Consider the following 27,042-nt stretch of genomic DNA (forward strand, 5'->3'; position numbering starts at 1 on the left):
TCCTGCATCGCAGGACCAGAATATTAAACTCATTTTTGGCTCATGACGGAGTGCTAGGGGCTTGCTCCACCTCTGTCGCGGGTTGGCCCGGCATTGCAGTACCGCCGGGATCGGCCCACCTAAAATTAATTAAAACATAGCCTGAAATGGGTTAATATTCTGCAGTTATCAGATATTCCGCTGGTAGCAAAACTTGTTGTAGTTGTCGATTTGCCCAGTAGTTAGCTGCTTACACACCACGATTTCTTGTAATTAATTTAACATTATCTTACGAAGTTTATTTATTTATTTATTTATTTTTTTTTTTTTTTTTTTTCGCGGTTAGCCGGAACGCTCTTGCAGCCGCATTACACTAGGCTGGTAATTTATGTGGGCACAGAAGGGTGCCTTCGGATGCCTCGTTGGCGTCACATATGGTCCGGCCACAGATAATTTTAATTAAATTTTTTGGAGTTATATCCTTAGCTCCTCGCGAACGTCGTCGTCGCCGCCGCACGCACGCAGAATACGTGTGTACACACGTATGCAGTAGGCGGTGGACGATGTAAGCACTCGGCTAGGTGTAGCTCGCGCCGGCCTCGCGCCGGTGTAGCTCGCGCCGGCCTGGCGCTGCTGTGGGGCGGCCTCACGGCTTCTCCACTGCCCTGGCAGCCAGCGGCGGTCAAATGGGAGTCGCAGTTTACTGTTCGCCATGGAGGGTAGTACTGGGCTGTTGACGAGTGCTCTCGCGAATTGTCCTTCCTTCCGGCACTTGCTTTTGCGATGTTTTCGACGGTCGCCTGTTGCCATATCGGCCCGTACCACCGTGTGTCACTCCCACATGTGGAGCGCACACGCTGCAAGCATTTAGGCCCTTCGACTGCGGTTTTTCCTTATCGCTTCTCGGCCTTTTGGCTAAGATCAAAGTGTAGTATCTGTTCTTATCAGCTTAATATCTGATACGTCCTGCATCGCAGGACCAGAATATTAAACTCATTTTTGGCTCATGACGGAGTGCTAGGGGCTTGCTCCACCTCTGTCGCGGGTTGGCCCGGCATTGCAGTACCGCCGGGATCGGCCCACCTAAAATTAATTAAAACATAGCCTGAAATGGGTTAATATTCTGCAGTTATCAGATATTCCGCTGGTAGCAAAACTTGTTGTAGTTGTCGATTTGCCCAGTAGTTAGCTGCTTACACACCACGATTTCTTGTAATTAATTTAACATTATCTTACGAAGTTTATTTATTTATTTATTTATTTTTTTTTTTTTTTTTTTTCGCGGTTAGCCGGAACGCTCTTGCAGCCGCATTACACTAGGCTGGTAATTTATGTGGGCACAGAAGGGTGCCTTCGGATGCCTCGTTGGCGTCACATATGGTCCGGCCACAGATAATTTTAATTAAATTTTTTGGAGTTATATCCTTAGCTCCTCGCGAACGTCGTCGTCGCCGCCGCCGCACGCACGCAGAATACGTGTGTACACACGTATGCAGTAGGCGGTGGACGATGTAAGCACTCGGCTAGGTGTAGCTCGCGCCGGCCTCGCGCCGGTGTAGCTCGCGCCGGCCTGGCGCTGCTGTGGGGCGGCCTCACGGCTTCTCCACTGCCCTGGCAGCCAGCGGCGGTCAAATGGGAGTCGCAGTTTACTGTTCGCCATGGAGGGTAGTACTGGGCTGTTGACGAGTGCTCTCGCGAATTGTCCTTCCTTCCGGCACTTGCTTTTGCGATGTTTTCGACGGTCGCCTGTTGCCATATCGGCCCGTACCACCGTGTGTCACTCCCACATGTGGAGCGCACACGCTGCAAGCATTTAGGCCCTTCGACTGCGGTTTTTCCTTATCGCTTCTCGGCCTTTTGGCTAAGATCAAAGTGTAGTATCTGTTCTTATCAGCTTAATATCTGATACGTCCTGCATCGCAGGACCAGAATATTAAACTCATTTTTGGCTCATGACGGAGTGCTAGGGGCTTGCTCCACCTCTGTCGCGGGTTGGCCCGGCATTGCAGTACCGCCGGGATCGGCCCACCTAAAATTAATTAAAACATAGCCTGAAATGGGTTAATATTCTGCAGTTATCAGATATTCCGCTGGTAGCAAAACTTGTTGTAGTTGTCGATTTGCCCAGTAGTTAGCTGCTTACACACCACGATTTCTTGTAATTAATTTAACATTATCTTACGAAGTTTATTTATTTATTTATTTATTTTTTTTTTTTTTTTTTTTCGCGGTTAGCCGGAACGCTCTTGCAGCCGCATTACACTAGGCTGGTAATTTATGTGGGCACAGAAGGGTGCCTTCGGATGCCTCGTTGGCGTCACATATGGTCCGGCCACAGATAATTTTAATTAAATTTTTTGGAGTTATATCCTTAGCTCCTCGCGAACGTCGTCGTCGCCGCCGCACGCACGCAGAATACGTGTGTACACACGTATGCAGTAGGCGGTGGACGATGTAAGCACTCGGCTAGGTGTAGCTCGCGCCGGCCTCGCGCCGGTGTAGCTCGCGCCGGCCTGGCGCTGCTGTGGGGCGGCCTCACGGCTTCTCCACTGCCCTGGCAGCCAGCGGCGGTCAAATGGGAGTCGCAGTTTACTGTTCGCCATGGAGGGTAGTACTGGGCTGTTGACGAGTGCTCTCGCGAATTGTCCTTCCTTCCGGCACTTGCTTTTGCGATGTTTTCGACGGTCGCCTGTTGCCATATCGGCCCGTACCACCGTGTGTCACTCCCACATGTGGAGCGCACACGCTGCAAGCATTTAGGCCCTTCGACTGCGGTTTTTCCTTATCGCTTCTCGGCCTTTTGGCTAAGATCTTGGAGAGGACAAGGTAGGGCTGTAGGGGAGGAAGGAGGCCCAAAAAAAAAAAAAAAAAAAAAAAAAAAAAAAAAAAAAAAAAAAAAAAAAAAAAAAAAAAAAAGTGTAGTATCTGTTCTTATCAGCTTAATATCTGATACGTCCTGCATCGCAGGACCAGAATATTAAACTCATTTTTGGCTCATGACGGAGTGCTAGGGGCTTGCTCCACCTCTGTCGCGGGTTGGCCCGGCATTGCAGTACCGCCGGGATCGGCCCACCTAAAATTAATTAAAACATAGCCTGAAATGGGTTAATATTCTGCAGTTATCAGATATTCCGCTGGTAGCAAAACTTGTTGTAGTTGTCGATTTGCCCAGTAGTTAGCTGCTTACACACCACGATTTCTTGTAATTAATTTAACATTATCTTACGAAGTTTATTTATTTATTTATTTATTTTTTTTTTTTTTTTTTTTCGCGGTTAGCCGGAACGCTCTTGCAGCCGCATTACACTAGGCTGGTAATTTATGTGGGCACAGAAGGGTGCCTTCGGATGCCTCGTTGGCGTCACATATGGTCCGGCCACAGATAATTTTAATTAAATTTTTTGGAGTTATATCCTTAGCTCCTCGCGAACGTCGTCGTCGCCGCCGCACGCACGCAGAATACGTGTGTACACACGTATGCAGTAGGCGGTGGACGATGTAAGCACTCGGCTAGGTGTAGCTCGCGCCGGCCTCGCGCCGGTGTAGCTCGCGCCGGCCTGGCGCTGCTGTGGGGCGGCCTCACGGCTTCTCCACTGCCCTGGCAGCCAGCGGCGGTCAAATGGGAGTCGCAGTTTACTGTTCGCCATGGAGGGTAGTACTGGGCTGTTGACGAGTGCTCTCGCGAATTGTCCTTCCTTCCGGCACTTGCTTTTGCGATGTTTTCGACGGTCGCCTGTTGCCATATCGGCCCGTACCACCGTGTGTCACTCCCACATGTGGAGCGCACACGCTGCAAGCATTTAGGCCCTTCGACTGCGGTTTTTCCTTATCGCTTCTCGGCCTTTTGGCTAAGATCAAAGTGTAGTATCTGTTCTTATCAGCTTAATATCTGATACGTCCTGCATCGCAGGACCAGAATATTAAACTCATTTTTGGCTCATGACGGAGTGCTAGGGGCTTGCTCCACCTCTGTCGCGGGTTGGCCCGGCATTGCAGTACCGCCGGGATCGGCCCACCTAAAATTAATTAAAACATAGCCTGAAATGGGTTAATATTCTGCAGTTATCAGATATTCCGCTGGTAGCAAAACTTGTTGTAGTTGTCGATTTGCCCAGTAGTTAGCTGCTTACACACCACGATTTCTTGTAATTAATTTAACATTATCTTACGAAGTTTATTTATTTATTTATTTATTTTTTTTTTTTTTTTTTTTCGCGGTTAGCCGGAACGCTCTTGCAGCCGCATTACACTAGGCTGGTAATTTATGTGGGCACAGAAGGGTGCCTTCGGATGCCTCGTTGGCGTCACATATGGTCCGGCCACAGATAATTTTAATTAAATTTTTTGGAGTTATATCCTTAGCTCCTCGCGAACGTCGTCGTCGCCGCCGCACGCACGCAGAATACGTGTGTACACACGTATGCAGTAGGCGGTGGACGATGTAAGCACTCGGCTAGGTGTAGCTCGCGCCGGCCTCGCGCCGGTGTAGCTCGCGCCGGCCTGGCGCTGCTGTGGGGCGGCCTCACGGCTTCTCCACTGCCCTGGCAGCCAGCGGCGGTCAAATGGGAGTCGCAGTTTACTGTTCGCCATGGAGGGTAGTACTGGGCTGTTGACGAGTGCTCTCGCGAATTGTCCTTCCTTCCGGCACTTGCTTTTGCGATGTTTTCGACGGTCGCCTGTTGCCATATCGGCCCGTACCACCGTGTGTCACTCCCACATGTGGAGCGCACACGCTGCAAGCATTTAGGCCCTTCGACTGCGGTTTTTCCTTATCGCTTCTCGGCCTTTTGGCTAAGATCAAAGTGTAGTATCTGTTCTTATCAGCTTAATATCTGATACGTCCTGCATCGCAGGACCAGAATATTAAACTCATTTTTGGCTCATGACGGAGTGCTAGGGGCTTGCTCCACCTCTGTCGCGGGTTGGCCCGGCATTGCAGTACCGCCGGGATCGGCCCACCTAAAATTAATTAAAACATAGCCTGAAATGGGTTAATATTCTGCAGTTATCAGATATTCCGCTGGTAGCAAAACTTGTTGTAGTTGTCGATTTGCCCAGTAGTTAGCTGCTTACACACCACGATTTCTTGTAATTAATTTAACATTATCTTACGAAGTTTATTTATTTATTTATTTATTTTTTTTTTTTTTTTTTTTCGCGGTTAGCCGGAACGCTCTTGCAGCCGCATTACACTAGGCTGGTAATTTATGTGGGCACAGAAGGGTGCCTTCGGATGCCTCGTTGGCGTCACATATGGTCCGGCCACAGATAATTTTAATTAAATTTTTTGGAGTTATATCCTTAGCTCCTCGCGAACGTCGTCGTCGCCGCCGCACGCACGCAGAATACGTGTGTACACACGTATGCAGTAGGCGGTGGACGATGTAAGCACTCGGCTAGGTGTAGCTCGCGCCGGCCTCGCGCCGGTGTAGCTCGCGCCGGCCTGGCGCTGCTGTGGGGCGGCCTCACGGCTTCTCCACTGCCCTGGCAGCCAGCGGCGGTCAAATGGGAGTCGCAGTTTACTGTTCGCCATGGAGGGTAGTACTGGGCTGTTGACGAGTGCTCTCGCGAATTGTCCTTCCTTCCGGCACTTGCTTTTGCGATGTTTTCGACGGTCGCCTGTTGCCATATCGGCCCGTACCACCGTGTGTCACTCCCACATGTGGAGCGCACACGCTGCAAGCATTTAGGCCCTTCGACTGCGGTTTTTCCTTATCGCTTCTCGGCCTTTTGGCTAAGATCTTGGAGAGGACAAGGTAGGGCTGTAGGGGAGGAAGGAGGCCCAAAAAAAAAAAAAAAAAAAAAAAAAAAAAAAAAAAAAAAAAAAAAAAAAAAAAAAAAAAAAAAGTGTAGTATCTGTTCTTATCAGCTTAATATCTGATACGTCCTGCATCGCAGGACCAGAATATTAAACTCATTTTTGGCTCATGACGGAGTGCTAGGGGCTTGCTCCACCTCTGTCGCGGGTTGGCCCGGCATTGCAGTACCGCCGGGATCGGCCCACCTAAAATTAATTAAAACATAGCCTGAAATGGGTTAATATTCTGCAGTTATCAGATATTCCGCTGGTAGCAAAACTTGTTGTAGTTGTCGATTTGCCCAGTAGTTAGCTGCTTACACACCACGATTTCTTGTAATTAATTTAACATTATCTTACGAAGTTTATTTATTTATTTATTTATTTTTTTTTTTTTTTTTTTTCGCGGTTAGCCGGAACGCTCTTGCAGCCGCATTACACTAGGCTGGTAATTTATGTGGGCACAGAAGGGTGCCTTCGGATGCCTCGTTGGCGTCACATATGGTCCGGCCACAGATAATTTTAATTAAATTTTTTGGAGTTATATCCTTAGCTCCTCGCGAACGTCGTCGTCGCCGCCGCACGCACGCAGAATACGTGTGTACACACGTATGCAGTAGGCGGTGGACGATGTAAGCACTCGGCTAGGTGTAGCTCGCGCCGGCCTCGCGCCGGTGTAGCTCGCGCCGGCCTGGCGCTGCTGTGGGGCGGCCTCACGGCTTCTCCACTGCCCTGGCAGCCAGCGGCGGTCAAATGGGAGTCGCAGTTTACTGTTCGCCATGGAGGGTAGTACTGGGCTGTTGACGAGTGCTCTCGCGAATTGTCCTTCCTTCCGGCACTTGCTTTTGCGATGTTTTCGACGGTCGCCTGTTGCCATATCGGCCCGTACCACCGTGTGTCACTCCCACATGTGGAGCGCACACGCTGCAAGCATTTAGGCCCTTCGACTGCGGTTTTTCCTTATCGCTTCTCGGCCTTTTGGCTAAGATCAAAGTGTAGTATCTGTTCTTATCAGCTTAATATCTGATACGTCCTGCATCGCAGGACCAGAATATTAAACTCATTTTTGGCTCATGACGGAGTGCTAGGGGCTTGCTCCACCTCTGTCGCGGGTTGGCCCGGCATTGCAGTACCGCCGGGATCGGCCCACCTAAAATTAATTAAAACATAGCCTGAAATGGGTTAATATTCTGCAGTTATCAGATATTCCGCTGGTAGCAAAACTTGTTGTAGTTGTCGATTTGCCCAGTAGTTAGCTGCTTACACACCACGATTTCTTGTAATTAATTTAACATTATCTTACGAAGTTTATTTATTTATTTATTTATTTTTTTTTTTTTTTTTTTTCGCGGTTAGCCGGAACGCTCTTGCAGCCGCATTACACTAGGCTGGTAATTTATGTGGGCACAGAAGGGTGCCTTCGGATGCCTCGTTGGCGTCACATATGGTCCGGCCACAGATAATTTTAATTAAATTTTTTGGAGTTATATCCTTAGCTCCTCGCGAACGTCGTCGTCGCCGCCGCACGCACGCAGAATACGTGTGTACACACGTATGCAGTAGGCGGTGGACGATGTAAGCACTCGGCTAGGTGTAGCTCGCGCCGGCCTCGCGCCGGTGTAGCTCGCGCCGGCCTGGCGCTGCTGTGGGGCGGCCTCACGGCTTCTCCACTGCCCTGGCAGCCAGCGGCGGTCAAATGGGAGTCGCAGTTTACTGTTCGCCATGGAGGGTAGTACTGGGCTGTTGACGAGTGCTCTCGCGAATTGTCCTTCCTTCCGGCACTTGCTTTTGCGATGTTTTCGACGGTCGCCTGTTGCCATATCGGCCCGTACCACCGTGTGTCACTCCCACATGTGGAGCGCACACGCTGCAAGCATTTAGGCCCTTCGACTGCGGTTTTTCCTTATCGCTTCTCGGCCTTTTGGCTAAGATCAAAGTGTAGTATCTGTTCTTATCAGCTTAATATCTGATACGTCCTGCATCGCAGGACCAGAATATTAAACTCATTTTTGGCTCATGACGGAGTGCTAGGGGCTTGCTCCACCTCTGTCGCGGGTTGGCCCGGCATTGCAGTACCGCCGGGATCGGCCCACCTAAAATTAATTAAAACATAGCCTGAAATGGGTTAATATTCTGCAGTTATCAGATATTCCGCTGGTAGCAAAACTTGTTGTAGTTGTCGATTTGCCCAGTAGTTAGCTGCTTACACACCACGATTTCTTGTAATTAATTTAACATTATCTTACGAAGTTTATTTATTTATTTATTTATTTTTTTTTTTTTTTTTTTTCGCGGTTAGCCGGAACGCTCTTGCAGCCGCATTACACTAGGCTGGTAATTTATGTGGGCACAGAAGGGTGCCTTCGGATGCCTCGTTGGCGTCACATATGGTCCGGCCACAGATAATTTTAATTAAATTTTTTGGAGTTATATCCTTAGCTCCTCGCGAACGTCGTCGTCGCCGCCGCACGCACGCAGAATACGTGTGTACACACGTATGCAGTAGGCGGTGGACGATGTAAGCACTCGGCTAGGTGTAGCTCGCGCCGGCCTCGCGCCGGTGTAGCTCGCGCCGGCCTGGCGCTGCTGTGGGGCGGCCTCACGGCTTCTCCACTGCCCTGGCAGCCAGCGGCGGTCAAATGGGAGTCGCAGTTTACTGTTCGCCATGGAGGGTAGTACTGGGCTGTTGACGAGTGCTCTCGCGAATTGTCCTTCCTTCCGGCACTTGCTTTTGCGATGTTTTCGACGGTCGCCTGTTGCCATATCGGCCCGTACCACCGTGTGTCACTCCCACATGTGGAGCGCACACGCTGCAAGCATTTCTTCGACTGCGGTTTTTCCTTATCGCTTCTCGGCCTTTTGGCTAAGATCAAAGTGTAGTATCTGTTCTTATCAGCTTAATATCTGATACGTCCTGCATCGCAGGACCAGAATATTAAACTCATTTTTGGCTCATGACGGAGTGCTAGGGGCTTGCTCCACCTCTGTCGCGGGTTGGCCCGGCATTGCAGTACCGCCGGGATCGGCCCACCTAAAATTAATTAAAACATAGCCTGAAATGGGTTAATATTCTGCAGTTATCAGATATTCCGCTGGTAGCAAAACTTGTTGTAGTTGTCGATTTGCCCAGTAGTTAGCTGCTTACACACCACGATTTCTTGTAATTAATTTAACATTATCTTACGAAGTTTATTTATTTATTTATTTATTTTTTTTTTTTTTTTTTTTCGCGGTTAGCCGGAACGCTCTTGCAGCCGCATTACACTAGGCTGGTAATTTATGTGGGCACAGAAGGGTGCCTTCGGATGCCTCGTTGGCGTCACATATGGTCCGGCCACAGATAATTTTAATTAAATTTTTTGGAGTTATATCCTTAGCTCCTCGCGAACGTCGTCGTCGCCGCCGCACGCACGCAGAATACGTGTGTACACACGTATGCAGTAGGCGGTGGACGATGTAAGCACTCGGCTAGGTGTAGCTCGCGCCGGCCTCGCGCCGGTGTAGCTCGCGCCGGCCTGGCGCTGCTGTGGGGCGGCCTCACGGCTTCTCCACTGCCCTGGCAGCCAGCGGCGGTCAAATGGGAGTCGCAGTTTACTGTTCGCCATGGAGGGTAGTACTGGGCTGTTGACGAGTGCTCTCGCGAATTGTCCTTCCTTCCGGCACTTGCTTTTGCGATGTTTTCGACGGTCGCCTGTTGCCATATCGGCCCGTACCACCGTGTGTCACTCCCACATGTGGAGCGCACACGCTGCAAGCATTTAGGCCCTTCGACTGCGGTTTTTCCTTATCGCTTCTCGGCCTTTTGGCTAAGATCAAAGTGTAGTATCTGTTCTTATCAGCTTAATATCTGATACGTCCTGCATCGCAGGACCAGAATATTAAACTCATTTTTGGCTCATGACGGAGTGCTAGGGGCTTGCTCCACCTCTGTCGCGGGTTGGCCCGGCATTGCAGTACCGCCGGGATCGGCCCACCTAAAATTAATTAAAACATAGCCTGAAATGGGTTAATATTCTGCAGTTATCAGATATTCCGCTGGTAGCAAAACTTGTTGTAGTTGTCGATTTGCCCAGTAGTTAGCTGCTTACACACCACGATTTCTTGTAATTAATTTAACATTATCTTACGAAGTTTATTTATTTATTTATTTATTTTTTTTTTTTTTTTTTTTCGCGGTTAGCCGGAACGCTCTTGCAGCCGCATTACACTAGGCTGGTAATTTATGTGGGCACAGAAGGGTGCCTTCGGATGCCTCGTTGGCGTCACATATGGTCCGGCCACAGATAATTTTAATTAAATTTTTTGGAGTTATATCCTTAGCTCCTCGCGAACGTCGTCGTCGCCGCCGCCGCACGCACGCAGAATACGTGTGTACACACGTATGCAGTAGGCGGTGGACGATGTAAGCACTCGGCTAGGTGTAGCTCGCGCCGGCCTCGCGCCGGTGTAGCTCGCGCCGGCCTGGCGCTGCTGTGGGGCGGCCTCACGGCTTCTCCACTGCCCTGGCAGCCAGCGGCGGTCAAATGGGAGTCGCAGTTTACTGTTCGCCATGGAGGGTAGTACTGGGCTGTTGACGAGTGCTCTCGCGAATTGTCCTTCCTTCCGGCACTTGCTTTTGCGATGTTTTCGACGGTCGCCTGTTGCCATATCGGCCCGTACCACCGTGTGTCACTCCCACATGTGGAGCGCACACGCTGCAAGCATTTAGGCCCTTCGACTGCGGTTTTTCCTTATCGCTTCTCGGCCTTTTGGCTAAGATCAAAGTGTAGTATCTGTTCTTATCAGCTTAATATCTGATACGTCCTGCATCGCAGGACCAGAATATTAAACTCATTTTTGGCTCATGACGGAGTGCTAGGGGCTTGCTCCACCTCTGTCGCGGGTTGGCCCGGCATTGCAGTACCGCCGGGATCGGCCCACCTAAAATTAATTAAAACATAGCCTGAAATGGGTTAATATTCTGCAGTTATCAGATATTCCGCTGGTAGCAAAACTTGTTGTAGTTGTCGATTTGCCCAGTAGTTAGCTGCTTACACACCACGATTTCTTGTAATTAATTTAACATTATCTTACGAAGTTTATTTATTTTTTTTTTTTTTTTTTTTTTTTTTCGCGGTTAGCCGGAACGCTCTTGCAGCCGCATTACACTAGGCTGGTAATTTATGTGGGCACAGAAGGGTGCCTTCGGATGCCTCGTTGGCGTCACATATGGTCCGGCCACAGATAATTTTAATTAAATTTTTTGGAGTTATATCCTTAGCTCCTCGCGAACGTCGTCGTCGCCGCCGCCGCACGCACGCAGAATACGTGTGTACACACGTATGCAGTAGGCGGTGGACGATGTAAGCACTCGGCTAGGTGTAGCTCGCGCCGGCCTCGCGCCGGTGTAGCTCGCGCCGGCCTGGCGCTGCTGTGGGGCGGCCTCACGGCTTCTCCACTGCCCTGGCAGCCAGCGGCGGTCAAATGGGAGTCGCAGTTTACTGTTCGCCATGGAGGGTAGTACTGGGCTGTTGACGAGTGCTCTCGCGAATTGTCCTTCCTTCCGGCACTTGCTTTTGCGATGTTTTCGACGGTCGCCTGTTGCCATATCGGCCCGTACCACCGTGTGTCACTCCCACATGTGGAGCGCACACGCTGCAAGCATTTAGGCCCTTCGACTGCGGTTTTTCCTTATCGCTTCTCGGCCTTTTGGCTAAGATCAAAGTGTAGTATCTGTTCTTATCAGCTTAATATCTGATACGTCCTGCATCGCAGGACCAGAATATTAAACTCATTTTTGGCTCATGACGGAGTGCTAGGGGCTTGCTCCACCTCTGTCGCGGGTTGGCCCGGCATTGCAGTACCGCCGGGATCGGCCCACCTAAAATTAATTAAAACATAGCCTGAAATGGGTTAATATTCTGCAGTTATCAGATATTCCGCTGGTAGCAAAACTTGTTGTAGTTGTCGATTTGCCCAGTAGTTAGCTGCTTACACACCACGATTTCTTGTAATTAATTTAACATTATCTTACGAAGTTTATTTATTTATTTATTTATTTTTTTTTTTTTTTTTTTTCGCGGTTAGCCGGAACGCTCTTGCAGCCGCATTACACTAGGCTGGTAATTTATGTGGGCACAGAAGGGTGCCTTCGGATGCCTCGTTGGCGTCACATATGGTCCGGCCACAGATAATTTTAATTAAATTTTTTGGAGTTATATCCTTAGCTCCTCGCGAACGTCGTCGTCGCCGCCGCCGCACGCACGCAGAATACGTGTGTACACACGTATGCAGTAGGCGGTGGACGATGTAAGCACTCGGCTAGGTGTAGCTCGCGCCGGCCTCGCGCCGGTGTAGCTCGCGCCGGCCTGGCGCTGCTGTGGGGCGGCCTCACGGCTTCTCCACTGCCCTGGCAGCCAGCGGCGGTCAAATGGGAGTCGCAGTTTACTGTTCGCCATGGAGGGTAGTACTGGGCTGTTGACGAGTGCTCTCGCGAATTGTCCTTCCTTCCGGCACTTGCTTTTGCGATGTTTTCGACGGTCGCCTGTTGCCATATCGGCCCGTACCACCGTGTGTCACTCCCACATGTGGAGCGCACACGCTGCAAGCATTTAGGCCCTTCGACTGCGGTTTTTCCTTATCGCTTCTCGGCCTTTTGGCTAAGATCAAAGTGTAGTATCTGTTCTTATCAGCTTAATATCTGATACGTCCTGCATCGCAGGACCAGAATATTAAACTCATTTTTGGCTCATGACGGAGTGCTAGGGGCTTGCTCCACCTCTGTCGCGGGTTGGCCCGGCATTGCAGTACCGCCGGGATCGGCCCACCTAAAATTAATTAAAACATAGCCTGAAATGGGTTAATATTCTGCAGTTATCAGATATTCCGCTGGTAGCAAAACTTGTTGTAGTTGTCGATTTGCCCAGTAGTTAGCTGCTTACACACCACGATTTCTTGTAATTAATTTAACATTATCTTACGAAGTTTATTTATTTATTTATTTATTTTTTTTTTTTTTTTTTTTCGCGGTTAGCCGGAACGCTCTTGCAGCCGCATTACACTAGGCTGGTAATTTATGTGGGCACAGAAGGGTGCCTTCGGATGCCTCGTTGGCGTCACATATGGTCCGGCCACAGATAATTTTAATTAAATTTTTTGGAGTTATATCCTTAGCTCCTCGCGAACGTCGTCGTCGCCGCCGCACGCACGCAGAATACGTGTGTACACACGTATGCAGTAGGCGGTGGACGATGTAAGCACTCGGCTAGGTGTAGCTCGCGCCGGCCTCGCGCCGGTGTAGCTCGCGCCGGCCTGGCGCTGCTGTGGGGCGGCCTCACGGCTTCTCCACTGCCCTGGCAGCCAGCGGCGGTCAAATGGGAGTCGCAGTTTACTGTTCGCCATGGAGGGTAGTACTGGGCTGTTGACGAGTGCTCTCGCGAATTGTCCTTCCTTCCGGCACTTGCTTTTGCGATGTTTTCGACGGTCGCCTGTTGCCATATCGGCCCGTACCACCGTGTGTCACTCCCACATGTGGAGCGCACACGCTGCAAGCATTTAGGCCCTTCGACTGCGGTTTTTCCTTATCGCTTCTCGGCCTTTTGGCTAAGATCAAAGTGTAGTATCTGTTCTTATCAGCTTAATATCTGATACGTCCTGCATCGCAGGACCAGAATATTAAACTCATTTTTGGCTCATGACGGAGTGCTAGGGGCTTGCTCCACCTCTGTCGCGGGTTGGCCCGGCATTGCAGTACCGCCGGGATCGGCCCACCTAAAATTAATTAAAACATAGCCTGAAATGGGTTAATATTCTGCAGTTATCAGATATTCCGCTGGTAGCAAAACTTGTTGTAGTTGTCGATTTGCCCAGTAGTTAGCTGCTTACACACCACGATTTCTTGTAATTAATTTAACATTATCTTACGAAGTTTATTTATTTATTTATTTATTTTTTTTTTTTTTTTTTTTCGCGGTTAGCCGGAACGCTCTTGCAGCCGCATTACACTAGGCTGGTAATTTATGTGGGCACAGAAGGGTGCCTTCGGATGCCTCGTTGGCGTCACATATGGTCCGGCCACAGATAATTTTAATTAAATTTTTTGGAGTTATATCCTTAGCTCCTCGCGAACGTCGTCGTCGCCGCCGCACGCACGCAGAATACGTGTGTACACACGTATGCAGTAGGCGGTGGACGATGTAAGCACTCGGCTAGGTGTAGCTCGCGCCGGCCTCGCGCCGGTGTAGCTCGCGCCGGCCTGGCGCTGCTGTGGGGCGGCCTCACGGCTTCTCCACTGCCCTGGCAGCCAGCGGCGGTCAAATGGGAGTCGCAGTTTACTGTTCGCCATGGAGGGTAGTACTGGGCTGTTGACGAGTGCTCTCGCGAATTGTCCTTCCTTCCGGCACTTGCTTTTGCGATGTTTTCGACGGTCGCCTGTTGCCATATCGGCCCGTACCACCGTGTGTCACTCCCACATGTGGAGCGCACACGCTGCAAGCATTTAGGCCCTTCGACTGCGGTTTTTCCTTATCGCTTCTCGGCCTTTTGGCTAAGATCAAAGTGTAGTATCTGTTCTTATCAGCTTAATATCTGATACGTCCTGCATCGCAGGACCAGAATATTAAACTCATTTTTGGCTCATGACGGAGTGCTAGGGGCTTGCTCCACCTCTGTCGCGGGTTGGCCCGGCATTGCAGTACCGCCGGGATCGGCCCACCTAAAATTAATTAAAACATAGCCTGAAATGGGTTAATATTCTGCAGTTATCAGATATTCCGCTGGTAGCAAAACTTGTTGTAGTTGTCGATTTGCCCAGTAGTTAGCTGCTTACACACCACGATTTCTTGTAATTAATTTAACATTATCTTACGAAGTTTATTTATTTATTTATTTATTTTTTTTTTTTTTTTTTTTCGCGGTTAGCCGGAACGCTCTTGCAGCCGCATTACACTAGGCTGGTAATTTATGTGGGCACAGAAGGGTGCCTTCGGATGCCTCGTTGGCGTCACATATGGTCCGGCCACAGATAATTTTAATTAAATTTTTTGGAGTTATATCCTTAGCTCCTCGCGAACGTCGTCGTCGCCGCCGCACGCACGCAGAATACGTGTGTACACACGTATGCAGTAGGCGGTGGACGATGTAAGCACTCGGCTAGGTGTAGCTCGCGCCGGCCTCGCGCCGGTGTAGCTCGCGCCGGCCTGGCGCTGCTGTGGGGCGGCCTCACGGCTTCTCCACTGCCCTGGCAGCCAGCGGCGGTCAAATGGGAGTCGCAGTTTACTGTTCGCCATGGAGGGTAGTACTGGGCTGTTGACGAGTGCTCTCGCGAATTGTCCTTCCTTCCGGCACTTGCTTTTGCGATGTTTTCGACGGTCGCCTGTTGCCATATCGGCCCGTACCACCGTGTGTCACTCCCACATGTGGAGCGCACACGCTGCAAGCATTTAGGCCCTTCGACTGCGGTTTTTCCTTATCGCTTCTCGGCCTTTTGGCTAAGATCAAAGTGTAGTATCTGTTCTTATCAGCTTAATATCTGATACGTCCTGCATCGCAGGACCAGAATATTAAACTCATTTTTGGCTCATGACGGAGTGCTAGGGGCTTGCTCCACCTCTGTCGCGGGTTGGCCCGGCATTGCAGTACCGCCGGGATCGGCCCACCTAAAATTAATTAAAACATAGCCTGAAATGGGTTAATATTCTGCAGTTATCAGATATTCCGCTGGTAGCAAAACTTGTTGTAGTTGTCGATTTGCCCAGTAGTTAGCTGCTTACACACCACGATTTCTTGTAATTAATTTAACATTATCTTACGAAGTTTATTTATTTATTTATTTATTTTTTTTTTTTTTTTTTTTCGCGGTTAGCCGGAACGCTCTTGCAGCCGCATTACACTAGGCTGGTAATTTATGTGGGCACAGAAGGGTGCCTTCGGATGCCTCGTTGGCGTCACATATGGTCCGGCCACAGATAATTTTAATTAAATTTTTTGGAGTTATATCCTTAGCTCCTCGCGAACGTCGTCGTCGCCGCCGCACGCACGCAGAATACGTGTGTACACACGTATGCAGTAGGCGGTGGACGATGTAAGCACTCGGCTAGGTGTAGCTCGCGCCGGCCTCGCGCCGGTGTAGCTCGCGCCGGCCTGGCGCTGCTGTGGGGCGGCCTCACGGCTTCTCCACTGCCCTGGCAGCCAGCGGCGGTCAAATGGGAGTCGCAGTTTACTGTTCGCCATGGAGGGTAGTACTGGGCTGTTGACGAGTGCTCTCGCGAATTGTCCTTCCTTCCGGCACTTGCTTTTGCGATGTTTTCGACGGTCGCCTGTTGCCATATCGGCCCGTACCACCGTGTGTCACTCCCACATGTGGAGCGCACACGCTGCAAGCATTTAGGCCCTTCGACTGCGGTTTTTCCTTATCGCTTCTCGGCCTTTTGGCTAAGATCAAAGTGTAGTATCTGTTCTTATCAGCTTAATATCTGATACGTCCTGCATCGCAGGACCAGAATATTAAACTCATTTTTGGCTCATGACGGAGTGCTAGGGGCTTGCTCCACCTCTGTCGCGGGTTGGCCCGGCATTGCAGTACCGCCGGGATCGGCCCACCTAAAATTAATTAAAACATAGCCTGAAATGGGTTAATATTCTGCAGTTATCAGATATTCCGCTGGTAGCAAAACTTGTTGTAGTTGTCGATTTGCCCAGTAGTTAGCTGCTTACACACCACGATTTCTTGTAATTAATTTAACATTATCTTACGAAGTTTATTTATTTATTTATTTATTTTTTTTTTTTTTTTTTTTCGCGGTTAGCCGGAACGCTCTTGCAGCCGCATTACACTAGGCTGGTAATTTATGTGGGCACAGAAGGGTGCCTTCGGATGCCTCGTTGGCGTCACATATGGTCCGGCCACAGATAATTTTAATTAAATTTTTTGGAGTTATATCCTTAGCTCCTCGCGAACGTCGTCGTCGCCGCCGCACGCACGCAGAATACGTGTGTACACACGTATGCAGTAGGCGGTGGACGATGTAAGCACTCGGCTAGGTGTAGCTCGCGCCGGCCTCGCGCCGGTGTAGCTCGCGCCGGCCTGGCGCTGCTGTGGGGCGGCCTCACGGCTTCTCCACTGCCCTGGCAGCCAGCGGCGGTCAAATGGGAGTCGCAGTTTACTGTTCGCCATGGAGGGTAGTACTGGGCTGTTGACGAGTGCTCTCGCGAATTGTCCTTCCTTCCGGCACTTGCTTTTGCGATGTTTTCGACGGTCGCCTGTTGCCATATCGGCCCGTACCACCGTGTGTCACTCCCACATGTGGAGCGCACACGCTGCAAGCATTTAGGCCCTTCGACTGCGGTTTTTCCTTATCGCTTCTCGGCCTTTTGGCTAAGATCAAAGTGTAGTATCTGTTCTTATCAGCTTAATATCTGATACGTCCTGCATCGCAGGACCAGAATATTAAACTCATTTTTGGCTCATGACGGAGTGCTAGGGGCTTGCTCCACCTCTGTCGCGGGTTGGCCCGGCATTGCAGTACCGCCGGGATCGGCCCACCTAAAATTAATTAAAACATAGCCTGAAATGGGTTAATATTCTGCAGTTATCAGATATTCCGCTGGTAGCAAAACTTGTTGTAGTTGTCGATTTGCCCAGTAGTTAGCTGCTTACACACCACGATTTCTTGTAATTAATTTAACATTATCTTACGAAGTTTATTTATTTATTTATTTATTTTTTTTTTTTTTTTTTTTCGCGGTTAGCCGGAACGCTCTTGCAGCCGCATTACACTAGGCTGGTAATTTATGTGGGCACAGAAGGGTGCCTTCGGATGCCTCGTTGGCGTCACATATGGTCCGGCCACAGATAATTTTAATTAAATTTTTTGGAGTTATATCCTTAGCTCCTCGCGAACGTCGTCGTCGCCGCCGCACGCACGCAGAATACGTGTGTACACACGTATGCAGTAGGCGGTGGACGATGTAAGCACTCGGCTAGGTGTAGCTCGCGCCGGCCTCGCGCCGGTGTAGCTCGCGCCGGCCTGGCGCTGCTGTGGGGCGGCCTCACGGCTTCTCCACTGCCCTGGCAGCCAGCGGCGGTCAAATGGGAGTCGCAGTTTACTGTTCGCCATGGAGGGTAGTACTGGGCTGTTGACGAGTGCTCTCGCGAATTGTCCTTCCTTCCGGCACTTGCTTTTGCGATGTTTTCGACGGTCGCCTGTTGCCATATCGGCCCGTACCACCGTGTGTCACTCCCACATGTGGAGCGCACACGCTGCAAGCATTTAGGCCCTTCGACTGCGGTTTTTCCTTATCGCTTCTCGGCCTTTTGGCTAAGATCTTGGAGAGGACAAGGTAGGGCTGTAGGGGAGGAAGGAGGCCCAAAAAAAAAAAAAAAAAAAAAAAAAAAAAAAAAAAAAAAAAAAAAAAAAAAAAAAAAAAAAAAAGTGTAGTATCTGTTCTTATCAGCTTAATATCTGATACGTCCTGCATCGCAGGACCAGAATATTAAACTCATTTTTGGCTCATGACGGAGTGCTAGGGGCTTGCTCCACCTCTGTCGCGGGTTGGCCCGGCATTGCAGTACCGCCGGGATCGGCCCACCTAAAATTAATTAAAACATAGCCTGAAATGGGTTAATATTCTGCAGTTATCAGATATTCCGCTGGTAGCAAAACTTGTTGTAGTTGTCGATTTGCCCAGTAGTTAGCTGCTTACACACCACGATTTCTTGTAATTAATTTAACATTATCTTACGAAGTTTATTTATTTATTTATTTATTTTTTTTTTTTTTTTTTTTCGCGGTTAGCCGGAACGCTCTTGCAGCCGCATTACACTAGGCTGGTAATTTATGTGGGCACAGAAGGGTGCCTTCGGATGCCTCGTTGGCGTCACATATGGTCCGGCCACAGATAATTTTAATTAAATTTTTTGGAGTTATATCCTTAGCTCCTCGCGAACGTCGTCGTCGCCGCCGCACGCACGCAGAATACGTGTGTACACACGTATGCAGTAGGCGGTGGACGATGTAAGCACTCGGCTAGGTGTAGCTCGCGCCGGCCTCGCGCCGGTGTAGCTCGCGCCGGCCTGGCGCTGCTGTGGGGCGGCCTCACGGCTTCTCCACTGCCCTGGCAGCCAGCGGCGGTCAAATGGGAGTCGCAGTTTACTGTTCGCCATGGAGGGTAGTACTGGGCTGTTGACGAGTGCTCTCGCGAATTGTCCTTCCTTCCGGCACTTGCTTTTGCGATGTTTTCGACGGTCGCCTGTTGCCATATCGGCCCGTACCACCGTGTGTCACTCCCACATGTGGAGCGCACACGCTGCAAGCATTTAGGCCCTTCGACTGCGGTTTTTCCTTATCGCTTCTCGGCCTTTTGGCTAAGATCAAAGTGTAGTATCTGTTCTTATCAGCTTAATATCTGATACGTCCTGCATCGCAGGACCAGAATATTAAACTCATTTTTGGCTCATGACGGAGTGCTAGGGGCTTGCTCCACCTCTGTCGCGGGTTGGCCCGGCATTGCAGTACCGCCGGGATCGGCCCACCTAAAATTAATTAAAACATAGCCTGAAATGGGTTAATATTCTGCAGTTATCAGATATTCCGCTGGTAGCAAAACTTGTTGTAGTTGTCGATTTGCCCAGTAGTTAGCTGCTTACACACCACGATTTCTTGTAATTAATTTAACATTATCTTACGAAGTTTATTTATTTATTTATTTATTTTTTTTTTTTTTTTTTTTCGCGGTTAGCCGGAACGCTCTTGCAGCCGCATTACACTAGGCTGGTAATTTATGTGGGCACAGAAGGGTGCCTTCGGATGCCTCGTTGGCGTCACATATGGTCCGGCCACAGATAATTTTAATTAAATTTTTTGGAGTTATATCCTTAGCTCCTCGCGAACGTCGTCGTCGCCGCCGCACGCACGCAGAATACGTGTGTACACACGTATGCAGTAGGCGGTGGACGATGTAAGCACTCGGCTAGGTGTAGCTCGCGCCGGCCTCGCGCCGGTGTAGCTCGCGCCGGCCTGGCGCTGCTGTGGGGCGGCCTCACGGCTTCTCCACTGCCCTGGCAGCCAGCGGCGGTCAAATGGGAGTCGCAGTTTACTGTTCGCCATGGAGGGTAGTACTGGGCTGTTGACGAGTGCTCTCGCGAATTGTCCTTCCTTCCGGCACTTGCTTTTGCGATGTTTTCGACGGTCGCCTGTTGCCATATCGGCCCGTACCACCGTGTGTCACTCCCACATGTGGAGCGCACACGCTGCAAGCATTTAGGCCCTTCGACTGCGGTTTTTCCTTATCGCTTCTCGGCCTTTTGGCTAAGATCAAAGTGTAGTATCTGTTCTTATCAGCTTAATATCTGATACGTCCTGCATCGCAGGACCAGAATATTAAACTCATTTTTGGCTCATGACGGAGTGCTAGGGGCTTGCTCCACCTCTGTCGCGGGTTGGCCCGGCATTGCAGTACCGCCGGGATCGGCCCACCTAAAATTAATTAAAACATAGCCTGAAATGGGTTAATATTCTGCAGTTATCAGATATTCCGCTGGTAGCAAAACTTGTTGTAGTTGTCGATTTGCCCAGTAGTTAGCTGCTTACACACCACGATTTCTTGTAATTAATTTAACATTATCTTACGAAGTTTATTTATTTATTTATTTATTTTTTTTTTTTTTTTTTTTCGCGGTTAGCCGGAACGCTCTTGCAGCCGCATTACACTAGGCTGGTAATTTATGTGGGCACAGAAGGGTGCCTTCGGATGCCTCGTTGGCGTCACATATGGTCCGGCCACAGATAATTTTAATTAAATTTTTTGGAGTTATATCCTTAGCTCCTCGCGAACGTCGTCGTCGCCGCCGCACGCACGCAGAATACGTGTGTACACACGTATGCAGTAGGCGGTGGACGATGTAAGCACTCGGCTAGGTGTAGCTCGCGCCGGCCTCGCGCCGGTGTAGCTCGCGCCGGCCTGGCGCTGCTGTGGGGCGGCCTCACGGCTTCTCCACTGCCCTGGCAGCCAGCGGCGGTCAAATGGGAGTCGCAGTTTACTGTTCGCCATGGAGGGTAGTACTGGGCTGTTGACGAGTGCTCTCGCGAATTGTCCTTCCTTCCGGCACTTGCTTTTGCGATGTTTTCGACGGTCGCCTGTTGCCATATCGGCCCGTACCACCGTGTGTCACTCCCACATGTGGAGCGCACACGCTGCAAGCATTTAGGCCCTTCGACTGCGGTTTTTCCTTATCGCTTCTCGGCCTTTTGGCTAAGATCAAAGTGTAGTATCTGTTCTTATCAGCTTAATATCTGATACGTCCTGCATCGCAGGACCAGAATATTAAACTCATTTTTGGCTCATGACGGAGTGCTAGGGGCTTGCTCCACCTCTGTCGCGGGTTGGCCCGGCATTGCAGTACCGCCGGGATCGGCCCACCTAAAATTAATTAAAACATAGCCTGAAATGGGTTAATATTCTGCAGTTATCAGATATTCCGCTGGTAGCAAAACTTGTTGTAGTTGTCGATTTGCCCAGTAGTTAGCTGCTTACACACCACGATTTCTTGTAATTAATTTAACATTATCTTACGAAGTTTATTTATTTATTTATTTATTTTTTTTTTTTTTTTTTTTCGCGGTTAGCCGGAACGCTCTTGCAGCCGCATTACACTAGGCTGGTAATTTATGTGGGCACAGAAGGGTGCCTTCGGATGCCTCGTTGGCGTCACATATGGTCCGGCCACAGATAATTTTAATTAAATTTTTTGGAGTTATATCCTTAGCTCCTCGCGAACGTCGTCGTCGCCGCCGCACGCACGCAGAATACGTGTGTACACACGTATGCAGTAGGCGGTGGACGATGTAAGCACTCGGCTAGGTGTAGCTCGCGCCGGCCTCGCGCCGGTGTAGCTCGCGCCGGCCTGGCGCTGCTGTGGGGCGGCCTCACGGCTTCTCCACTGCCCTGGCAGCCAGCGGCGGTCAAATGGGAGTCGCAGTTTACTGTTCGCCATGGAGGGTAGTACTGGGCTGTTGACGAGTGCTCTCGCGAATTGTCCTTCCTTCCGGCACTTGCTTTTGCGATGTTTTCGACGGTCGCCTGTTGCCATATCGGCCCGTACCACCGTGTGTCACTCCCACATGTGGAGCGCACACGCTGCAAGCATTTAGGCCCTTCGACTGCGGTTTTTCCTTATCGCTTCTCGGCCTTTTGGCTAAGATCAAAGTGTAGTATCTGTTCTTATCAGCTTAATATCTGATACGTCCTGCATCGCAGGACCAGAATATTAAACTCATTTTTGGCTCATGACGGAGTGCTAGGGGCTTGCTCCACCTCTGTCGCGGGTTGGCCCGGCATTGCAGTACCGCCGGGATCGGCCCACCTAAAATTAATTAAAACATAGCCTGAAATGGGTTAATATTCTGCAGTTATCAGATATTCCGCTGGTAGCAAAACTTGTTGTAGTTGTCGATTTGCCCAGTAGTTAGCTGCTTACACACCACGATTTCTTGTAATTAATTTAACATTATCTTACGAAGTTTATTTATTTATTTATTTATTTTTTTTTTTTTTTTTTTTCGCGGTTAGCCGGAACGCTCTTGCAGCCGCATTACACTAGGCTGGTAATTTATGTGGGCACAGAAGGGTGCCTTCGGATGCCTCGTTGGCGTCACATATGGTCCGGCCACAGATAATTTTAATTAAATTTTTTGGAGTTATATCCTTAGCTCCTCGCGAACGTCGTCGTCGCCGCCGCACGCACGCAGAATACGTGTGTACACACGTATGCAGTAGGCGGTGGACGATGTAAGCACTCGGCTAGGTGTAGCTCGCGCCGGCCTCGCGCCGGTGTAGCTCGCGCCGGCCTGGCGCTGCTGTGGGGCGGCCTCACGGCTTCTCCACTGCCCTGGCAGCCAGCGGCGGTCAAATGGGAGTCGCAGTTTACTGTTCGCCATGGAGGGTAGTACTGGGCTGTTGACGAGTGCTCTCGCGAATTGTCCTTCCTTCCGGCACTTGCTTTTGCGATGTTTTCGACGGTCGCCTGTTGCCATATCGGCCCGTACCACCGTGTGTCACTCCCACATGTGGAGCGCACACGCTGCAAGCATTTAGGCCCTTCGACTGCGGTTTTTCCTTATCGCTTCTCGGCCTTTTGGCTAAGATCTTGGAGAGGACAAGGTAGGGCTGTAGGGGAGGAAGGAGGCCCAAAAAAAAAAAAAAAAAAAAAAAAAAAAAAAAAAAAAAAAAAAAAAAAAAAAAAAAAAAAAAAAGTGTAGTATCTGTTCTTATCAGCTTAATATCTGATACGTCCTGCATCGCAGGACCAGAATATTAAACTCATTTTTGGCTCATGACGGAGTGCTAGGGGCTTGCTCCACCTCTGTCGCGGGTTGGCCCGGCATTGCAGTACCGCCGGGATCGGCCCACCTAAAATTAATTAAAACATAGCCTGAAATGGGTTAATATTCTGCAGTTATCAGATATTCCGCTGGTAGCAAAACTTGTTGTAGTTGTCGATTTGCCCAGTAGTTAGCTGCTTACACACCACGATTTCTTGTAATTAATTTAACATTATCTTACGAAGTTTATTTATTTATTTATTTATTTTTTTTTTTTTTTTTTTTCGCGGTTAGCCGGAACGCTCTTGCAGCCGCATTACACTAGGCTGGTAATTTATGTGGGCACAGAAGGGTGCCTTCGGATGCCTCGTTGGCGTCACATATGGTCCGGCCACAGATAATTTTAATTAAATTTTTTGGAGTTATATCCTTAGCTCCTCGCGAACGTCGTCGTCGCCGCCGCACGCACGCAGAATACGTGTGTACACACGTATGCAGTAGGCGGTGGACGATGTAAGCACTCGGCTAGGTGTAGCTCGCGCCGGCCTCGCGCCGGTGTAGCTCGCGCCGGCCTGGCGCTGCTGTGGGGCGGCCTCACGGCTTCTCCACTGCCCTGGCAGCCAGCGGCGGTCAAATGGGAGTCGCAGTTTACTGTTCGCCATGGAGGGTAGTACTGGGCTGTTGACGAGTGCTCTCGCGAATTGTCCTTCCTTCCGGCACTTGCTTTTGCGATGTTTTCGACGGTCGCCTGTTGCCATATCGGCCCGTACCACCGTGTGTCACTCCCACATGTGGAGCGCACACGCTGCAAGCATTTAGGCCCTTCGACTGCGGTTTTTCCTTATCGCTTCTCGGCCTTTTGGCTAAGATCAAAGTGTAGTATCTGTTCTTATCAGCTTAATATCTGATACGTCCTGCATCGCAGGACCAGAATATTAAACTCATTTTTGGCTCATGACGGAGTGCTAGGGGCTTGCTCCACCTCTGTCGCGGGTTGGCCCGGCATTGCAGTACCGCCGGGATCGGCCCACCTAAAATTAATTAAAACATAGCCTGAAATGGGTTAATATTCTGCAGTTATCAGATATTCCGCTGGTAGCAAAACTTGTTGTAGTTGTCGATTTGCCCAGTAGTTAGCTGCTTACACACCACGATTTCTTGTAATTAATTTAACATTATCTTACGAAGTTTATTTATTTATTTATTTATTTTTTTTTTTTTTTTTTTTCGCGGTTAGCCGGAACGCTCTTGCAGCCGCATTACACTAGGCTGGTAATTTATGTGGGCACAGAAGGGTGCCTTCGGATGCCTCGTTGGCGTCACATATGGTCCGGCCACAGATAATTTTAATTAAATTTTTTGGAGTTATATCCTTAGCTCCTCGCGAACGTCGTCGTCGCCGCCGCACGCACGCAGAATACGTGTGTACACACGTATGCAGTAGGCGGTGGACGATGTAAGCACTCGGCTAGGTGTAGCTCGCGCCGGCCTCGCGCCGGTGTAGCTCGCGCCGGCCTGGCGCTGCTGTGGGGCGGCCTCACGGCTTCTCCACTGCCCTGGCAGCCAGCGGCGGTCAAATGGGAGTCGCAGTTTACTGTTCGCCATGGAGGGTAGTACTGGGCTGTTGACGAGTGCTCTCGCGAATTGTCCTTCCTTCCGGCACTTGCTTTTGCGATGTTTTCGACGGTCGCCTGTTGCCATATCGGCCCGTACCACCGTGTGTCACTCCCACATGTGGAGCGCACACGCTGCAAGCATTTAGGCCCTTCGACTGCGGTTTTTCCTTATCGCTTCTCGGCCTTTTGGCTAAGATCAAAGTGTAGTATCTGTTCTTATCAGCTTAATATCTGATACGTCCTGCATCGCAGGACCAGAATATTAAACTCATTTTTGGCTCATGACGGAGTGCTAGGGGCTTGCTCCACCTCTGTCGCGGGTTGGCCCGGCATTGCAGTACCGCCGGGATCGGCCCACCTAAAATTAATTAAAACATAGCCTGAAATGGGTTAATATTCTGCAGTTATCAGATATTCCGCTGGTAGCAAAACTTGTTGTAGTTGTCGATTTGCCCAGTAGTTAGCTGCTTACACACCACGATTTCTTGTAATTAATTTAACATTATCTTACGAAGTTTATTTATTTATTTATTTATTTTTTTTTTTTTTTTTTTTCGCGGTTAGCCGGAACGCTCTTGCAGCCGCATTACACTAGGCTGGTAATTTATGTGGGCACAGAAGGGTGCCTTCGGATGCCTCGTTGGCGTCACATATGGTCCGGCCACAGATAATTTTAATTAAATTTTTTGGAGTTATATCCTTAGCTCCTCGCGAACGTCGTCGTCGCCGCCGCACGCACGCAGAATACGTGTGTACACACGTATGCAGTAGGCGGTGGACGATGTAAGCACTCGGCTAGGTGTAGCTCGCGCCGGCCTCGCGCCGGTGTAGCTCGCGCCGGCCTGGCGCTGCTGTGGGGCGGCCTCACGGCTTCTCCACTGCCCTGGCAGCCAGCGGCGGTCAAATGGGAGTCGCAGTTTACTGTTCGCCATGGAGGGTAGTACTGGGCTGTTGACGAGTGCTCTCGCGAATTGTCCTTCCTTCCGGCACTTGCTTTTGCGATGTTTTCGACGGTCGCCTGTTGCCATATCGGCCCGTACCACCGTGTGTCACTCCCACATGTGGAGCGCACACGCTGCAAGCATTTAGGCCCTTCGACTGCGGTTTTTCCTTATCGCTTCTCGGCCTTTTGGCTAAGATCAAAGTGTAGTATCTGTTCTTATCAGCTTAATATCTGATACGTCCTGCATCGCAGGACCAGAATATTAAACTCATTTTTGGCTCATGACGGAGTGCTAGGGGCTTGCTCCACCTCTGTCGCGGGTTGGCCCGGCATTGCAGTACCGCCGGGATCGGCCCACCTAAAATTAATTAAAACATAGCCTGAAATGGGTTAATATTCTGCAGTTATCAGATATTCCGCTGGTAGCAAAACTTGTTGTAGTTGTCGATTTGCCCAGTAGTTAGCTGCTTACACACCACGATTTCTTGTAATTAATTTAACATTATCTTACGAAGTTTATTTATTTATTTATTTATTTTTTTTTTTTTTTTTTTTCGCGGTTAGCCGGAACGCTCTTGCAGCCGCATTACACTAGGCTGGTAATTTATGTGGGCACAGAAGGGTGCCTTCGGATGCCTCGTTGGCGTCACATATGGTCCGGCCACAGATAATTTTAATTAAATTTTTTGGAGTTATATCCTTAGCTCCTCGCGAACGTCGTCGTCGCCGCCGCACGCACGCAGAATACGTGTGTACACACGTATGCAGTAGGCGGTGGACGATGTAAGCACTCGGCTAGGTGTAGCTCGCGCCGGCCTCGCGCCGGTGTAGCTCGCGCCGGCCTGGCGCTGCTGTGGGGCGGCCTCACGGCTTCTCCACTGCCCTGGCAGCCAGCGGCGGTCAAATGGGAGTCGCAGTTTACTGTTCGCCATGGAGGGTAGTACTGGGCTGTTGACGAGTGCTCTCGCGAATTGTCCTTCCTTCCGGCACTTGCTTTTGCGATGTTTTCGACGGTCGCCTGTTGCCATATCGGCCCGTACCACCGTGTGTCACTCCCACATGTGGAGCGCACACGCTGCAAGCATTTAGGCCCTTCGACTGCGGTTTTTCCTTATCGCTTCTCGGCCTTTTGGCTAAGATCAAAGTGTAGTATCTGTTCTTATCAGCTTAATATCTGATACGTCCTGCATCGCAGGACCAGAATATTAAACTCATTTTTGGCTCATGACGGAGTGCTAGGGGCTTGCTCCACCTCTGTCGCGGGTTGGCCCGGCATTGCAGTACCGCCGGGATCGGCCCACCTAAAATTAATTAAAACATAGCCTGAAATGGGTTAATATTCTGCAGTTATCAGATATTCCGCTGGTAGCAAAACTTGTTGTAGTTGTCGATTTGCCCAGTAGTTAGCTG

At 49.9% G+C, this 27,042-nt stretch overlaps 24 non-coding genes and 4 pseudogenes across 24 annotated transcripts; all 28 read left to right on the plus strand.

Moving 5' to 3' along the window:
• The first annotated feature begins 874 nt into the window (after positions 1 to 874).
• Positions 875 to 1,067, plus strand: LOC124553304. Its single transcript, XR_006968030.1, has one exon. It is a non-coding gene; the product is annotated as a U2 spliceosomal RNA (small nuclear RNA).
• Positions 1,068 to 1,820: 753 nt separating this feature from the next.
• On the plus strand, positions 1,821 to 2,013 carry LOC124553319. The gene has a single exon (XR_006968031.1). It is a non-coding gene; the product is annotated as a U2 spliceosomal RNA (small nuclear RNA).
• Positions 2,014 to 2,763: 750 nt separating this feature from the next.
• Positions 2,764 to 3,057, plus strand: LOC124553693 (annotated as a pseudogene).
• Positions 3,058 to 3,807: 750 nt separating this feature from the next.
• Positions 3,808 to 4,000, plus strand: LOC124553327. The gene has a single exon (XR_006968032.1). It is a non-coding gene; the product is annotated as a U2 spliceosomal RNA (small nuclear RNA).
• Positions 4,001 to 4,750: 750 nt separating this feature from the next.
• Positions 4,751 to 4,943, plus strand: LOC124553334. Its single transcript, XR_006968033.1, has one exon. It is a non-coding gene; the product is annotated as a U2 spliceosomal RNA (small nuclear RNA).
• A 750-nt stretch (positions 4,944 to 5,693) lies between these two features.
• LOC124553698 lies at positions 5,694 to 5,988 on the plus strand (annotated as a pseudogene).
• A 750-nt stretch (positions 5,989 to 6,738) lies between these two features.
• LOC124553342 lies at positions 6,739 to 6,931 on the plus strand. The gene has a single exon (XR_006968034.1). It is a non-coding gene; the product is annotated as a U2 spliceosomal RNA (small nuclear RNA).
• A 750-nt stretch (positions 6,932 to 7,681) lies between these two features.
• On the plus strand, positions 7,682 to 7,874 carry LOC124553349. The gene has a single exon (XR_006968035.1). It is a non-coding gene; the product is annotated as a U2 spliceosomal RNA (small nuclear RNA).
• Positions 7,875 to 8,619: 745 nt separating this feature from the next.
• LOC124553356 lies at positions 8,620 to 8,812 on the plus strand. Its single transcript, XR_006968036.1, has one exon. It is a non-coding gene; the product is annotated as a U2 spliceosomal RNA (small nuclear RNA).
• Positions 8,813 to 9,562: 750 nt separating this feature from the next.
• On the plus strand, positions 9,563 to 9,755 carry LOC124553364. Its single transcript, XR_006968037.1, has one exon. It is a non-coding gene; the product is annotated as a U2 spliceosomal RNA (small nuclear RNA).
• A 753-nt stretch (positions 9,756 to 10,508) lies between these two features.
• LOC124553372 lies at positions 10,509 to 10,701 on the plus strand. The gene has a single exon (XR_006968038.1). It is a non-coding gene; the product is annotated as a U2 spliceosomal RNA (small nuclear RNA).
• Positions 10,702 to 11,448: 747 nt separating this feature from the next.
• On the plus strand, positions 11,449 to 11,641 carry LOC124553379. The gene has a single exon (XR_006968039.1). It is a non-coding gene; the product is annotated as a U2 spliceosomal RNA (small nuclear RNA).
• Positions 11,642 to 12,394: 753 nt separating this feature from the next.
• Positions 12,395 to 12,587, plus strand: LOC124553387. The gene has a single exon (XR_006968040.1). It is a non-coding gene; the product is annotated as a U2 spliceosomal RNA (small nuclear RNA).
• A 750-nt stretch (positions 12,588 to 13,337) lies between these two features.
• On the plus strand, positions 13,338 to 13,530 carry LOC124553403. The gene has a single exon (XR_006968041.1). It is a non-coding gene; the product is annotated as a U2 spliceosomal RNA (small nuclear RNA).
• A 750-nt stretch (positions 13,531 to 14,280) lies between these two features.
• Positions 14,281 to 14,473, plus strand: LOC124553411. The gene has a single exon (XR_006968042.1). It is a non-coding gene; the product is annotated as a U2 spliceosomal RNA (small nuclear RNA).
• Positions 14,474 to 15,223: 750 nt separating this feature from the next.
• Positions 15,224 to 15,416, plus strand: LOC124553419. Its single transcript, XR_006968043.1, has one exon. It is a non-coding gene; the product is annotated as a U2 spliceosomal RNA (small nuclear RNA).
• Positions 15,417 to 16,166: 750 nt separating this feature from the next.
• On the plus strand, positions 16,167 to 16,359 carry LOC124553426. Its single transcript, XR_006968044.1, has one exon. It is a non-coding gene; the product is annotated as a U2 spliceosomal RNA (small nuclear RNA).
• Positions 16,360 to 17,109: 750 nt separating this feature from the next.
• On the plus strand, positions 17,110 to 17,302 carry LOC124553434. The gene has a single exon (XR_006968045.1). It is a non-coding gene; the product is annotated as a U2 spliceosomal RNA (small nuclear RNA).
• A 750-nt stretch (positions 17,303 to 18,052) lies between these two features.
• On the plus strand, positions 18,053 to 18,348 carry LOC124553706 (annotated as a pseudogene).
• Positions 18,349 to 19,098: 750 nt separating this feature from the next.
• On the plus strand, positions 19,099 to 19,291 carry LOC124553449. The gene has a single exon (XR_006968046.1). It is a non-coding gene; the product is annotated as a U2 spliceosomal RNA (small nuclear RNA).
• A 750-nt stretch (positions 19,292 to 20,041) lies between these two features.
• LOC124553457 lies at positions 20,042 to 20,234 on the plus strand. Its single transcript, XR_006968047.1, has one exon. It is a non-coding gene; the product is annotated as a U2 spliceosomal RNA (small nuclear RNA).
• A 750-nt stretch (positions 20,235 to 20,984) lies between these two features.
• On the plus strand, positions 20,985 to 21,177 carry LOC124553465. The gene has a single exon (XR_006968048.1). It is a non-coding gene; the product is annotated as a U2 spliceosomal RNA (small nuclear RNA).
• A 750-nt stretch (positions 21,178 to 21,927) lies between these two features.
• On the plus strand, positions 21,928 to 22,120 carry LOC124553472. The gene has a single exon (XR_006968049.1). It is a non-coding gene; the product is annotated as a U2 spliceosomal RNA (small nuclear RNA).
• A 750-nt stretch (positions 22,121 to 22,870) lies between these two features.
• Positions 22,871 to 23,166, plus strand: LOC124553714 (annotated as a pseudogene).
• A 750-nt stretch (positions 23,167 to 23,916) lies between these two features.
• On the plus strand, positions 23,917 to 24,109 carry LOC124553479. The gene has a single exon (XR_006968050.1). It is a non-coding gene; the product is annotated as a U2 spliceosomal RNA (small nuclear RNA).
• A 750-nt stretch (positions 24,110 to 24,859) lies between these two features.
• Positions 24,860 to 25,052, plus strand: LOC124553494. Its single transcript, XR_006968051.1, has one exon. It is a non-coding gene; the product is annotated as a U2 spliceosomal RNA (small nuclear RNA).
• Positions 25,053 to 25,802: 750 nt separating this feature from the next.
• Positions 25,803 to 25,995, plus strand: LOC124553502. Its single transcript, XR_006968052.1, has one exon. It is a non-coding gene; the product is annotated as a U2 spliceosomal RNA (small nuclear RNA).
• Positions 25,996 to 26,745: 750 nt separating this feature from the next.
• LOC124553511 lies at positions 26,746 to 26,938 on the plus strand. The gene has a single exon (XR_006968053.1). It is a non-coding gene; the product is annotated as a U2 spliceosomal RNA (small nuclear RNA).
• Positions 26,939 to 27,042: the final 104 nt, after the last annotated feature.

The sequence above is a fragment of the Schistocerca americana genome, chromosome 1 (assembly GCF_021461395.2).
Source record: "Schistocerca americana isolate TAMUIC-IGC-003095 chromosome 1, iqSchAmer2.1, whole genome shotgun sequence".
Taxonomy (NCBI): domain Eukaryota; kingdom Metazoa; phylum Arthropoda; class Insecta; order Orthoptera; family Acrididae; genus Schistocerca; species Schistocerca americana.